The sequence below is a fragment of the Mesoplodon densirostris genome, chromosome 4 (assembly GCF_025265405.1).
Source record: "Mesoplodon densirostris isolate mMesDen1 chromosome 4, mMesDen1 primary haplotype, whole genome shotgun sequence".
NCBI classification, from domain to species: domain Eukaryota; kingdom Metazoa; phylum Chordata; class Mammalia; order Artiodactyla; family Ziphiidae; genus Mesoplodon; species Mesoplodon densirostris.
The window spans coordinates 178,323,689-178,337,644 of NC_082664.1; the positions used below are offsets into that span (position 1 = coordinate 178,323,689).

Genomic DNA, 13,956 nt, shown 5'->3' on the forward strand with positions numbered 1-13,956 from the left:
GGCCTAGCAAACACGAGCCACCGTGGAGAGGGGTCAGACCCCCTCCCAGTTCTCCCACTGCCCGGCTGGATACAGGGGGCCGAGGCGGGGCTGGCGGGGCCGAGACAGGAGCCCCCAGCCAGTGTCTCCAGCGGACAGCCTGAGCCTTACTTAGCCTCCTGGTTTCATCTAAACCAGCAGCCTTTCTAGAGGCCCTCCCTCAGGTACGTCCCAGGGACAAGGCACTGCCGCTGTGCCCAAGGCGAGGGCAGAGCCATGAACCTGGCCGGCTCAGTGGGCAGGAGACTGGCCGTGCTTTGGGTGCCTCCGCTTCCCGTCTCTGCAAGCACATCCACCATCACGGCAACACCCAAGTACGGGCCCCTTCCGGGCCATGGCTCACAGGACCTCCCTTCTCCATCTGCATCTCAGGTTCATTCCAAACCTTTCTTGTGAACCTGTGCCCCCAAGGGTGCATGCTGCATCCGTGACAGCTCTTCAGGTGCCCACTTTCCAAGGAGTCTAGTCCAAGTCCAGGTGCAAGCCTAGGGGATCCCTAAAGGCAGAGGGTCTGTTTCACAGTGGAAAACACGCCTTGCAGAGTTTTTCCCTGGTGTTTCTCGAAAAGTGTAGGAGAGAAAGGAGCAAACTGAAGGAGAAGACGCTTGCCAGCCTACAGAGCTGGTGTCAGAAAAAGTCCTTCCCAGAAATCTGAAGATGCAGAACGTCTCAACTGTGTCATGGGACTGTCCTCTCTTCACCAGGAAACCTTCTATTGGCGGGTTCTGGGAAACCCCTGCTGCTTGATGACTCTGAGTTCCTAAAAGCTCCCTGCAGTTAGATTCTGTGCTTTTCCCCCTCAGTATTAAGTACAAAACTCCTATTTACGTAGGATAGCAAGCTACATTTTTTTCAACCACATTCTCTAAAATACATCAGAGTACAGTATCATGTCTGTTGCTTCACACAGATGTTAAGATTAAAAAGATGACCATGTCTACATTGGATAGAAAAGATGATTTATAAAACATGGCAGAGTTCAATTTAAAAATTTAAAGATTACATACAGAAGATGTTCATAAATTATCTGAAGTTTTACAACCTGTTCATAAAGATTATTAACATTTATTTTCAACACTGACATTCAAATAAAACTCAATTGTGAAAAATCTCTCCCAGTCCTACAAAATGTGTTCAGTGATTCTCTATGGGTCAAGAAGACGGCTCCAATGATATAAAACTAAGTTCTGGGCCATTGGACATCTCAAATATCAAGTGATTTTATTAAGTAAACAGATTGGCACTGAAATTTAAAATGACAAACTTACAACTCTTTTTAAAAAATTGTAATTACTTAAACTCCTAAAGATAAACTGTTCATCTCAAAAAGAAAAACCAAAACAGCTATTTCATGAATAGAAACAATTTTCTTACCCATCCTCAAACCATGAAGGCAAATTTTAAATATGATAGCATATATAATGTGACAACGTTTACTTACAAATACTCATCAAAATTGTTTTTATTCACTAATCTGGAGAAAGAACCTGTGTATGTTGTGTGTATTTAAGTTGATCAGGCAGAAGAATAAAAGCAAGTTATTCTGTTTTTGTCTCCATATAGGATACTGCAATGCATTAACTGTTATTTCTTGATTTATAAGCTTAGGGATCTACTGAATAATTTTTTTTAACTTTACGGGAGTATAACTGCTTTACAATGGTATGTTAATTTCTGCTTTATAACAAAGTGAATCAGCTATACATATACATATATCCCCATATCTCTTCCCTCTTGCATCTCCCTCCCTCCCACCCTCCCTATCCCATCCCTCTAGGTGGTCACAAAGCACCCAGTTGATCTCCCTGTGCTATGCGGCTGCTTCACACTGGCTATTTATTTTACATTTGGTAGTGTACATATGTCCATGCCGCTCTCTGACTTTGTCACAGCTTACCCTTCCCCCTCCCCGTGTCCTCAAGTCTATTCTCTATGTCTGCGTCTTTATTCCTGTCCTGGCCCTAGGTTCATCAGAACCATATATTTTTTTTAGATTCCATACATATGTGTTAGCACACGGTATTTGTTTTTCTCTTTCTGACTTACTTCACTCTGTATAACAGACTCTTAGGTCCATCCACGTCTCTACAAATAACTCAACTGTGCTTCTTTTTATGGCTGAGTAATATTCCATTGTATATATGGGCCACATCTTCTTTATCCATTCATCTGTCGATGGAAATTTAGGTTGCTTCCATGTCCTGGCTATTGTAAATAGAGCTGCAGTGAACATTGTGGTACATGACTCTTTTTGTATTATGGTTTTCTAAGTGTATATGCCCAGTACTGGGATTGCTGGGTCATACGGTAGTTCTGTTTTTGTTTTTTTAAGGAACCTCCATACTGTTCTCCATAGTGGCTGTATCACTTTACATTCCCACCAACAGTGCAAAGGGTTCCCTTTTCTCCACACCCTCTCTAGCATTTATTGTCTGTAGATTTATTTATTTATTTTTATTTTATTTTATTTTATTTTATTTTTTTTTTCGGTACGTGGGCCTCTCACTGTTGTGGCCTCTCCCGTTGCGGAGCACAGGCTCCAGACGCGCAAGCCCAGCAACCATGGCTCACGGGCCCAGCCGCTCCGCAGCATGTGGGATCTTCCTAGACCGGGGCACGAACCCGTGTCCCCTGCATCGGCAGGCGGACTCTCAACCACTGCGCCACCAGGAAAGCCCTGTCTGTAGATTTATTGATGATGGCCATTCTGACCGGTGTGAGGTGTGAGGTGATACCTCGTAGTTTTGATTTGCATTTCTCTAATGATTAGTGATGTTGAGCATCCTTTCATGTCTTTGTTGGCAATCTGTATATCTTCTTTGGAGAAATGTCTGTTTAGGTCTTCTGCCTATTTTTGGATTGGGTCGTTTGTTTTTTTGATATTCAGCTGCATGAACTGCTTGTAAATTTTGGAGATTGATCCTCTGTCAGTTGCTTCATTTGCAAATATTTTCTCCCATTCTGAGGGCTGTCTTTTCGTCTTGTTTATGGTTTCCTTTGCTGTGCAAAAGCTTTTAAGTTTCATTAGGTCCCATTTGTTTATTTTTATTTCCATTTCTCTAGGAGGTGGGTCAAAAAGGATCTTGCTGTGATTTCTGTCACAGAGTGTTCTGCCTATGTTTTCCTCTAAGAGTTTTATAGCGTCTGGCCTTACATTTAGCTCTTTAATCTCTTTTGAGTTTATTTTTGTGTCTGGTGTTAGGGAGTGTCCTAGTTTCATTCTTTTACATGTAGCTGCCCGGTTTTCCCAGCACCACTGATTGAAGAGGATGTCTTTTCTCCACTGTACATTCTTGCCTCCTTTATCAAAGATAAGGTGACCATAGGTGCATGGGTTTATCTCTGGGCTTTCTATCCATTGACATATATTTCTGTTTCTGTGCCAATACCATACTGTCTTGATTACTGAAGCTTTGTAGTACTGTCTGAAGTCTGGGAGCCTGATTCCTCCAGCTCCATTTTTCTTTCTCAAGATTGCTTTGGCTATTCGGGGTCGTTTGTGTTTCCATACAAATTGTGAAATTTTTTGTTCTAGTTCTGTGAAAAATGCCATTGGTAGTTTGATAGGGATTGCACTGAATCTGTAGATTGCTTTGGGTAGTAGAGTCATTTTCACAATGTTGATTCTTCCAATCCAAGAACATGGTATATCTCTCCATCTGTTAGTATCATCTTTAATTTCTTTCATCAGTGTCTTATAATTTTCTGCATACAGGTCTTTTGTCTCCTTAGGTAGGTTTATTCCTAGGTATTTTATTCTTTTAGTTGCACTGGTAAATGGGAGTGTTTCCTTAATTTCTCTTTCAGATTTTTCATCATTAGTGTATAGGAATGCAAGAGACTTTTGTGCATTAATTTTGTATCCTGCTACTTCTACCAAATTCATTGATTAGCTCTAGTAGTTTTCTGGTAGCATCTTTAGGATTCTCTATGTATAGTATCATGTCATCTGCAAACAGTGACAGTTTTACTTCTTTTCCGATTAGGATTCCTTTTATTTCTTTTTCTTCTCTGAGAGCTGTGGCTAAAACTTCCAAAGCTATGTTGAATAATAGTGGTGAGGGTGGGCAACCTTGTCTTGTTCCTGATCTTAGTGGAAATGGTTTCACTTTTTCACCTTTGAGAACGATGTTGGCTGTGGGTTTTTATTATATGGCCTTTACTATGTTGAGGTCGGTTCCCTCTGTGCCTACTTTCTGGAGTTTTTTTTTTTTTTAGCATAAATGGGTGTTGAATTTTGTTGAAAGTTTTTCTGCATCTATTGAGATGATCATATGGTTTTTAACCTTCAGTTTGTTAATATGGTATATCACATTGATAGATTTGCATATATTGAAGAATCCTTGCATTCCTAGGATAAGCCCCACTTGATCGTGGTGTATGATTGTTTGGATTAATGTTCTGTTGGATTCTGTTTGCTAGTATTTTGTTGAGGATTTTTGCATCTATGTTCATCAGTGATATTGGCCTGTAGTTTTCTTTCTTTGTGACATCCTTGTCTGGTTTTGGTATCAAGGTGATGGTGGCCTCATAGAATGAGTTTGGGAGTGTTCCTCCCTCTGCTATATTTTGGAAGAGTTGGAGAAGGATAGGTGTTAGCTCTTCTCTAAATGTTTGATAGAATTCGCCTGTGAAGCCATCTGGTCCTCGGCTTTTGTTTGTTGGAAGATTTTTAATTACAGTCTCAATTTCAGTGCTTGTGATTGTTCTATTTATATTTTCTATTTCTTCCTGGTTCAGTCTCAGAAGGTTGTGCTTTTCTAAGAAATTGTCCATTTCTCTCAGGTTGTACATTTTATTGGCATATAGTTGCCTGTAGTAATATTTCATGATCCTTTGTATTTCTGCATTGTCAGTTGTAACTTCTCCTTTTTCATTTCTAATTCCGTTGATTTGAGTCTTCCTTTTTTTCCTGATGAGTCTGGCTAATGGTTTATCAATTTTTTTTATCTTCTCAATGAAACAGCTGTCAGTTTTATTGATCTTTGCTATTGTTTCCTTCATTTATTTTTCATTTATTTCTGATCTGATCTTTATGATTTCTTTCCTTCTGCTAATTTTGGGGTTTTTTTTTGTTTTTCTTTCTCTAAATGCTTTAGGTGAAAGGTTAGGTTGTTTATTTGAGATTTTCTTGTTTCTTGACGTAGGATTGTATTGCTATAAACTTCCCTCTTAGAACTGCTTTTGCTGCATCCCATAGGTTTTGGGTGGCTGTGTTTTCATTGTCATTTGTCTCTAGGTATTTTTTGATTTCCTCTTTGATTTCTTCAGTGATCTCTTGGTTATTTAGTAGCGTACTGTTTAGCCTCCATGTGTTTGTATTTTTTACAGTTTTTTTCTTGTAACTGATATTTAGTCTCATAGCATTGTGGTCGGAAAAGTTACTTGATACGATTTCAATATTCTTAAATTTACCAAGGCTTGATTTGTGACCCAAATATGATCTATTCTGGAGAATGTTCCATGAGCACTTGAGAAGAAAGTGTATCATGTTGTTTTTGGATGGAATGTCCTATAAATATCAATTAAGTCCATCTTGTTTAATGTATCATTTAAAGCTTGTGTTTCCTTATTTATTTTCATTTTGGATGATCTGTCCATTGGTGAAAGTGGGGTGTTAAAGTCCCCTACTATGACTGTGTTACTGTCGATTTCCCCCTTTTATGGATGTTAGCATTTGCCTTATGTATTAAGGTGCTCCTATGTCGGGTGCATAAATATTTACAATTGTTATATATTCTTCTTGGATTGATCCCTTGATCATTATGTAATATCCTTCTCTGTCTCTTGTAATAGTCTTTAAAGTCTATTTTGTCTGATAAGAGAACTGCTACTCCAGCTTTCTTTTGATTTCCATTTGCATGGAGTATCTTTTTCCATCCCCTCACTTTCAGTCTCTATGTGTCCCTCGGTCTGAAGTGGGTCTCTTGTAGACAGCAGATATATGGGTATTATTTTCGTATCCATTCAGCCAGTCTATGTCTTTTGGTTGGAGCATTTAATCCATTTACATTTAAGGTAGTTATTGATATATATGTTCCTATTACCATTTTCTTAATTGTTTTGGGTTTGTTATTGTAGGTCTTTTCCTTCTCTTGTGGTTTCCTGCCTAGAGAAGTTCCTTTAGCATTTGTTGTAAAGCTGGTTTGCTGGTGCTGAATTCTCTTAGCTTTTGCTTCTCTGTAAAGGTTTTAATTTCTCCTTCGAATCTGAATGAGATCCTTGCTGCGTACAGTAATCTTGGTTGTAGGTTCTTCCCTTTCATCACTCTAAATATGTCCTGCTACTCCCTTCTGGCTTGCAGAGTTTCTGCTGAAAGATTAGCTGTTAACCTTATATGGATTCCCTTGTATGTTATTTGTTGCTTTTCCCTTGCTGCTTTTAATATTTTTTCTTTGTATTTAATTTTTGTGATTACTATGTGTCTTGGCATATTCCTCCTTGGATTTATCCTGTGTGGGACTCTCTGCTCTTCCTAGCCTTGATTGACTATTTCCTTTCCCATATTAGGGAAGTTTTCAACTATAATTTCTTCAAATATTTTCTCAGTCCCTTTCTTTTTCTCTTCTTCTTCTGGGATCCCTATAATTTGAATGTTGGTGCATTTAATGTTGTCCCAGAGGTCTCTGAGACTGTCCTCAATTCTTTTTTCTTTATTCTTCTCTGTGGTATTATTTCCACTATTTTATCTTCCAGGTCACTTATCTGTTCTTCTGCCTCAGTTATTCTGCTATTGATTTTTTCTAGAGAATTTTTAATTTCATTTATTGTGTTGTTTGTCATTGTTTGTTTCCTCTTTAGTTCCTCTAGGTCCTTGTTAAACGTTTCTTGTATTTTCTCCATTCTATTTCCAAGATTTTGGATCATCTTTACTATCATTACTCTGTATTCTTTTTCAGGTAGACTGCTTATTTCCTCTTCATTTGTTTGTTCTGGTGGGTGTTTACCTTGCTCCTTCATCTGCTGTGTGTTTCTCTGCCTTCTCATTTTGCTTAACTTACTGTGTTTGGGGTCTCCTTTTTGCAGGTTTGTAGTTCCCATTGTTTTTGGTGTCTGCCCCCAGTGGCTAAGGTTGGTTCAGTGGGTTGCATAGGCTTCCTGGTGGAGGGGACTGGTGCCCCTGTTCTGGTGGATGAGGATGGATCTCGTCTTTCTGGTGGGCAGGACTGCATCCAGTGGTGTGTTCTGAGGTGTCTGTGTCCTTATTATGATTTTAGGCAGCCTCTCTGCTAGTGGGTGGGGTTGTGTTCCTGTCTTGCTAGTTGTTTGGCATAGGGTGCCCATCACTGTAGCCTGCTGGTTGTTGAGTGGAGCTGGGTCTTAGCATTGAGATGGAGATCTATGGGAGAGCTTTCACCGTTTGATATTACATGGGGCTGGGAGGTATCTGGTGGACCAATGTCCTGTACTTGGCTCTCCCACCTCAGAGCTACAGGCCTGACACCCGGCCGGAGCATGAAGACCCTGTCAGCCACATGGCAGGGATCAGCTCCATGGACCGTGGGGGCCTTCAGGGGCACCCAGGTGCCAGGGGGGGACCATCCTCCCACAGCAGCCTCCAGGGTAGGGTCTATGTCAGACCACCGGGATCTATTGAATTCTTGTGATCAAAGACAACTTGGCACACTTAAGTCCCCTTTTCCCCCTTTATCAAGTACCAACATGCTTGTATTACAATGTGAAATAAATCTTCAGTGTTTTCTGCTAATTTATTTCTTTAACAGCAATCTATAGAGCATGAACACTGTGCCTGACACTGTTCTTGGTGTTAGGAAACAGAAACAAAACAGACCAAAATCCTGCTGTCATAAAGCTTACTAGTGAGACAGGTAATACATAAAACAAATAAGTAAGATATATAGTATGTGCCTAGTAACCAGGATTTATTAAAACCTTACATTTCAATAAAAAGACAAACAACCTAATTCAAAAATAGACAAGGGACCTGAATAGATAATTCTCCAAAGAAGATATAGAAATGGCCAAAATGCACATAAAAAGATGACCAACACCATCAGTCATGAGGAGAATGTAAATCAAACCACAATGACCACTTAGCTGCAACTAAGAGTCCACACGCTGCAACTAAGACGTCTACATGCTGCAACTAAGAGCCCGCAGGCCGCAAACAACACCCAGCGTGGCCAAAATAAATAAATAAGTAAATTTTTTTTTTAATCTATTTTTCAGGGAATTTCCTGGTGGTACGGTGGTTGGGACTCTGCACTTCCCCTGCCAATGGTGTGAGCTCAATCCCTGGACAGGGAACCAAAATCCTGCAAGCTGCGTGGTGCTGCACGGCGCCCCCCCCCCAAAAAAAATCTATTTTCGAGAATGAGTGGGAAAGAGAATCTTAATGAGAAGGGGGAAAGGATGGGGTTGAGCTTTTAGAAAAGGTGGCTAGAGAGGGCCTCACTAAGGAGGTGACACTTGAATGCTGACCTGAAGGTAGGCAGGAATCCTTTATACAGACACCTGATGCAAGATCCTAAAGGGAGGAGCCGGGGCAGAGGGCTTGCCTCACTTCTGAGGCAGAGGAAAGGCCACCGTGGCCAAGCAAGACAGGAGGGGAGAGCAGTAGGAAATGAGATCAGAGGGCAATGGGGAATCTGATGAGCAGAGGAAGGGCCTAGGGGCTCATTCTAAGGACTAGTGAAAAGGGAGCCAGTGACGTGAAGTGACTTACATTTGAACAGGCTCATTTCAGTCCTGAATTGAGAAGCTACTGCAGACCCATGAAGGGCAACAGCATGGTCTAGTCAACAGTTAGGAGCCATGGCAATGGAGGAAAGAGAATTCTCCAATCTGTCTTTCAATCCTTTCAGTAAGTTTTCAGTTTCTCTTTCGTCCTTCAACTGTTCTGACCTCATGGCCTCCACAGTTTCATGGATATAATAACTTCTCTTATGGTTTTTGGTTTTTTGAAGTTTTGCGTTGATGCCTTCACTGTCTCTAATCTTTTCGGTTCCTTTTTCCTTATTTCCTCTTATTTCTGTTTTTCTTTTTCTTTTTTTTTGGCCATGCCACTTGGCTTGCAGGATCTTAGTTCCCCAGCCAGGGACTGAACCCGTGCCCCCTGCAGTGAGAGCGTGGGGTTCTAAGCACTGACTGGACTGCCAGGGAAGTCCCTGATTTCTGTTTTTCATGTTAGCATTCCTCAAATGTCTGATGATCCTTGGTGGTCTGCTAATATGTGGAAAAACTAAAAAGCACTGTCTGTGTGGGCAGGACTTGGAAACCTCACTGTGAGATTATTTGGTTGGGCCGTTTCATTGCAGTATCATGGCCTGGCCAATTTGGCCAAAGAAAAATAAATTGCTTTAATCACGAGTGGGTACATTCAACAAGTGCAAAGCTGCTGAGATCTAATCATTAAAAACACACATCTCGGGCTTCCCTGGTGGCGCAGTGGTTGGGAGTCCGCCTGCCAATGCAGGGGACATGGGTTCGTGCCCCGGTCCGGGAGGATCCCACGTGCCGCGGAGCGGCTGGGCCCGTGGGCCATGGCTGCTGGGCCTGCGCGTCCGGAGCCTGTGCTCCTCAACGGGAGAGGTCACAACGGTGAGAGGCCCGTGTACCGCAAAAAAAAAAAATAAATAAAAATAAAAATAAAAACACACATCTCAGGGCTTCCCTGGTGGCGCAGTGGTTGAGAGTGCACCTGCCGATGCAGGGGACACGGGTCCTGGTCCGGGAGGATCCCACGTGCTGTGGAGCGACTGGGCCCGTGAGTCATGGCCGCTGAGCCTGTGCATCCGGAGCCTGTGCTCCACGGCAGGAGAGGCCACAGCAGTGAGAGACCCACGTGCCACAAAAAACAAAAACCCCCACACACATCTCATGAGGCTTCTCACCCCTCATCTATCCGAGCCAATCTATCACCACAAGTCCTGTCAGCTTAACTCAGGTATAAATCTCTCAAATTTATATACAGTTGATCCTTGAACAATGCAGGGGTTGGGGGCGCTGACCCTCAGCACCATCGAAAACTCAACATTTAACTTATAATCGGTCCTATGTATCCATGGTTCCTCTGTTATCTGTGGTTCCGCATCCACGAATTCAATCACCTGGGGATCCAACCAACTGGGAATTGTGTAGGACTTACTATGGAAAAATAATCCATGTGTAAGTGGACACGCTCAGTTCAAACCTGGTGTTGTTCAAGGGTCAGCTGTACTTCTATCCATCTCTATCATCATTCCTCTGGACCAAAATACACTCTTTGCTCACCAGGAAGACTACCGGAGTCTTGTTCACCTACCCCTAGGATATCCTTCAGTGTCTGTCTTCCACAATTGGCCAGAGTCATCTTTACAAAATGCATTTTTAGTCCTGTTCCCTTCCTTCATATCTCCCCCCACAAACTACTCCCACCGATTTTTAAAGTCTAGTGGCGGTCCTTACTCTTAGAAGAGAGTCGCACGGGCTGCCTACCTTTGCAGCCTCCTCCCACCCCCGGCCCTGCCCCCAGTTCTCAGCGCTCCTGCTCTTCTCTCAGTCGTTCACACCACAGTCCTTTCTTCTACGGCTGTTTGCTTGCTCCAACTGTTGCTTTAAGTAGGGAATGCTCTTTTTTCCCTCTCCCTGTAGTTTCATCTTACTGATGCCTCAGGGCTCATTTTCAACATCAATTCCTCAAGGAGACGTTCCTAATCTTCCTTAAAGCTTTACAGACCTGTGTTTTGTTAGCATCCATCACAGCTGTAATTTTATAAGTGTGACTCTTTGATTAATGCCTCCCCCATTAAAATGCACACTTCCATAAAAACAGGTGCCTAATCCTTTCCTTTACCATGTATTCACAGCACCCTGCATAATACCAGGTGCGTATTATACGCCCTGTAAGTATCTGACAAGTGTGTATATACGTGAAGGCAGAGAACTGCAACTATTACCACCTCCAGTGTGTAAGTCACATGAAGAAGGCAATTGCTTTTCAAAGGCATTTTACAATGCCAAATTACAGACTGCCTTGAAAACTGTGACCTTAAAACATGCTTTTTTACTTCATCATAATCAGTACAAAGAAATCAGCACACAAAATACATTTCCAGACAAACACACCAGTTTTACAGAAAAAGATATAAACATTCACATTAAGGTCTAGGGCAGGTGGGGGTTGGGGAACAAAACTCTGTTGTTCATTTCAGGCCAAGAACATAAAGTGAACCTACCTACCAGAAACAAAGAAACCAAAAATCAAACAGAATAGCAAAAACAAAGCCATAGCCAAAATTACTTGTGCAAATACATAAATATCCAAAAAAGAATGACCAAATAATGGATCTTCTTGTAACATAAAGAAAAGCAAAATTTACAGTATTTTCTATACGATAAAGACTATATAAATATTGCTTCATTTAAAATAATTTAAAATTGGACCTAGTAAATGCTATCAAGTATCATCAATGTTATTTACCATTTATGTGTTCTTCCAGCTTTAGAATACTTTATTTCAAAGGGAAAAGTTTTTTACCTGTAACTCTATAACGATAACATGTTCAAGCAATCCAAATTCAACTGTGCTAAAATTCATGGAAAAGGAAGTACCTGTGCTTTTAAGAAGCTTCAGAGTGAGTCATGAGGAAATATTTTTAGAAGATATAAATGTCACTGGAACCCAACTGTAGAAAATTCGTGCAAAGGCTTTATTCATTAAACTAATGAATTCTCTACACTATGTGCCAGTCTATATACCAGATGGGGAAAACACAAAGGTAAGTATCAAAACAATCAGTACAAAATTTAAGAGTTCTAAAAGAGAGATAAGGTATTTGGAATACCTGGTTTTTATGGTTTATAACAGTAGAAGAACCTGAAATCTTAACGTAAGCTTTTCTATAATCACTTTAGGTGTGTGTGCACTTTCCTATCAGGATTATTAGTAGCTTCAAGGATGCAAATACATGAAGACAGATTTTAAAACCTTAACTGACGTCCACGGTGTACGCTGAGTGTGTTTTGTCAGGTCCACAACTGGTGTGACAGGGTTTTTAAAGTTTGTCTATGTAGTTCATAGCTCAATTCCACTTTTCAATGCAGTGGCTGAGGCCTACGGATAAGAAGATGAATGAGAGAGTCCCTGCCCCACACAAGGCTCACTGCCAACCACGGGCCATGCAAAGAAAGGCGTGGGAAGTAGCAACGGTGCATCACGTGACAAATTCAACAGCACAATGGACCCACTGCTATGGGAACAACAAAGAATACCAGGACAGGTAGGTAAGGAGTGTCTGCTCCATAGAAAGGCGGGTATCATTCACTCCCATGACTCTCTCAATATACCTAACATTTCGATGTTTGAAAACAAAATGTCTGCATATTTACATAGCGCAAGTGACACTGTTCCTTCTATTAACCTCCCGTGAAACCGCTTCTGCTGTTTTGACAACAAAATCATTTCTTAATTATCAATCATAAAGTTTAAGGTTTAACATATTTTTATCTTACTATATCTTTTATATTTGACACATATAGTTTGACAGAATTTATTAGTTTTCCTAATGTTAAAGAATAGAGTTGGTGATAAAAATAATAATTGGCTTGAAAATACATTTCTGTATGTGAATTGGAATTGATTTCCTTTTCTGGAAATTGATAACACTTGACACTGAAATGAGTCAAATGATGAAATCCTCAGGCAGGAATTAGTTGTTTACGTTCTGTAGTTTACATTTGCTTTTAACTTCTTCCTCTCTACTTCAGGAGGAAAATATATAGCAAAAGCTGTCAGACGAAATGTAACAAATCAGTATGGTCTGCACTCTGACGGTTGTATTTTATAGCTTTCCCTGTTTAAGGACAGGTAAGTATGCATCTCTCACTAAATCCACTAGCTGGACGTCTGCCAGCACAATAAAAGTGAATACAGTAATAAATAAGGAAATAGATCCACAAAACTTAGCACTGTCGGTTCAGTCTTTGGTACAATTTATACAGTTCATACTTCTTACAGACACAAATAAAGTACTTTAACAAGTACAAGCTGAAAAGGCACGCTGAGTAATGAGGAAAGTGCAACAGAATTAAGAAACGTCAAAAATATAATTATATATTTTCTTCCTTTAGTCCAACATCTAGCAACTCTTTGTAGGCATACCAGAAATGTTTAATAAATGTAGAATAATGAAAATGGCAATGATGATGATGACAACAGCTAAGAGTTACTGGGCATTTAACTTGTACTAGGTACTGCTAATTGTTTAATATTTAAGTCTGACAACAATCCTAAGAACAAGGCACTATTATTAAACCCTATTCTGAAGACAGGGGAGAAGAGGCTGAGCCATGTTAGGAAGTGGCATGGTTGGGATTCTAACAAAGGCTGTCTGACTTCAAGGCTCTTAACCACTCGATTGCGGAAAAAGAAATATTATAAAGGCTGGGATTTAGCAACAGTTTTGTTGCAAGAATTTTATAGCAAACATATTCAAATGTATTTAATCTATTTCAATATTGTAATACTGTATCTACTAAAACTGTAGGAAATATTCCATCCTGAAAGAGCAACTGACTTCTATACCACTGAACTATTAATAGATTTTAAAATGCTTTTTCCTAGATATTATAACTAAAACTATTTTATATCACGTTAGATTTTTATCCTCTCTATAAAAGAGTAACCCAAAACATTTAATTTCAATTATTTTCACCATAACACAAGTGATTTCTGAAAAAAATCAAGAGCCAAAGTTCTAAAGTTGGAAAAGATGAAGAAATTATAAGTAAATCATGACTGATTTTACTGAAATGATTCCAAAACCAAAGCAGTACAACTTAATATCCTTTAGTATTAATTTTTTAGATTTTGAAACAATCCACTTCACAGTGGGAATACACTGAAGTCTGTACAAAGATCCAAACTAAACATGGACTTATATTACTTGTTTGCCTGATGTCATACTTAGAAAAAAA

General features: G+C 40.3%; 1 protein-coding gene across 1 annotated transcript in view; it reads right to left on the reverse strand.

The window, feature by feature from the left end:
- MINDY3 (MINDY lysine 48 deubiquitinase 3) overlaps positions 1-13,956 on the reverse strand; it is a 103,235-nt gene that overhangs the window by 46,850 nt on the left and 42,429 nt on the right. The gene's annotated exons all lie outside the window — the stretch shown is intronic.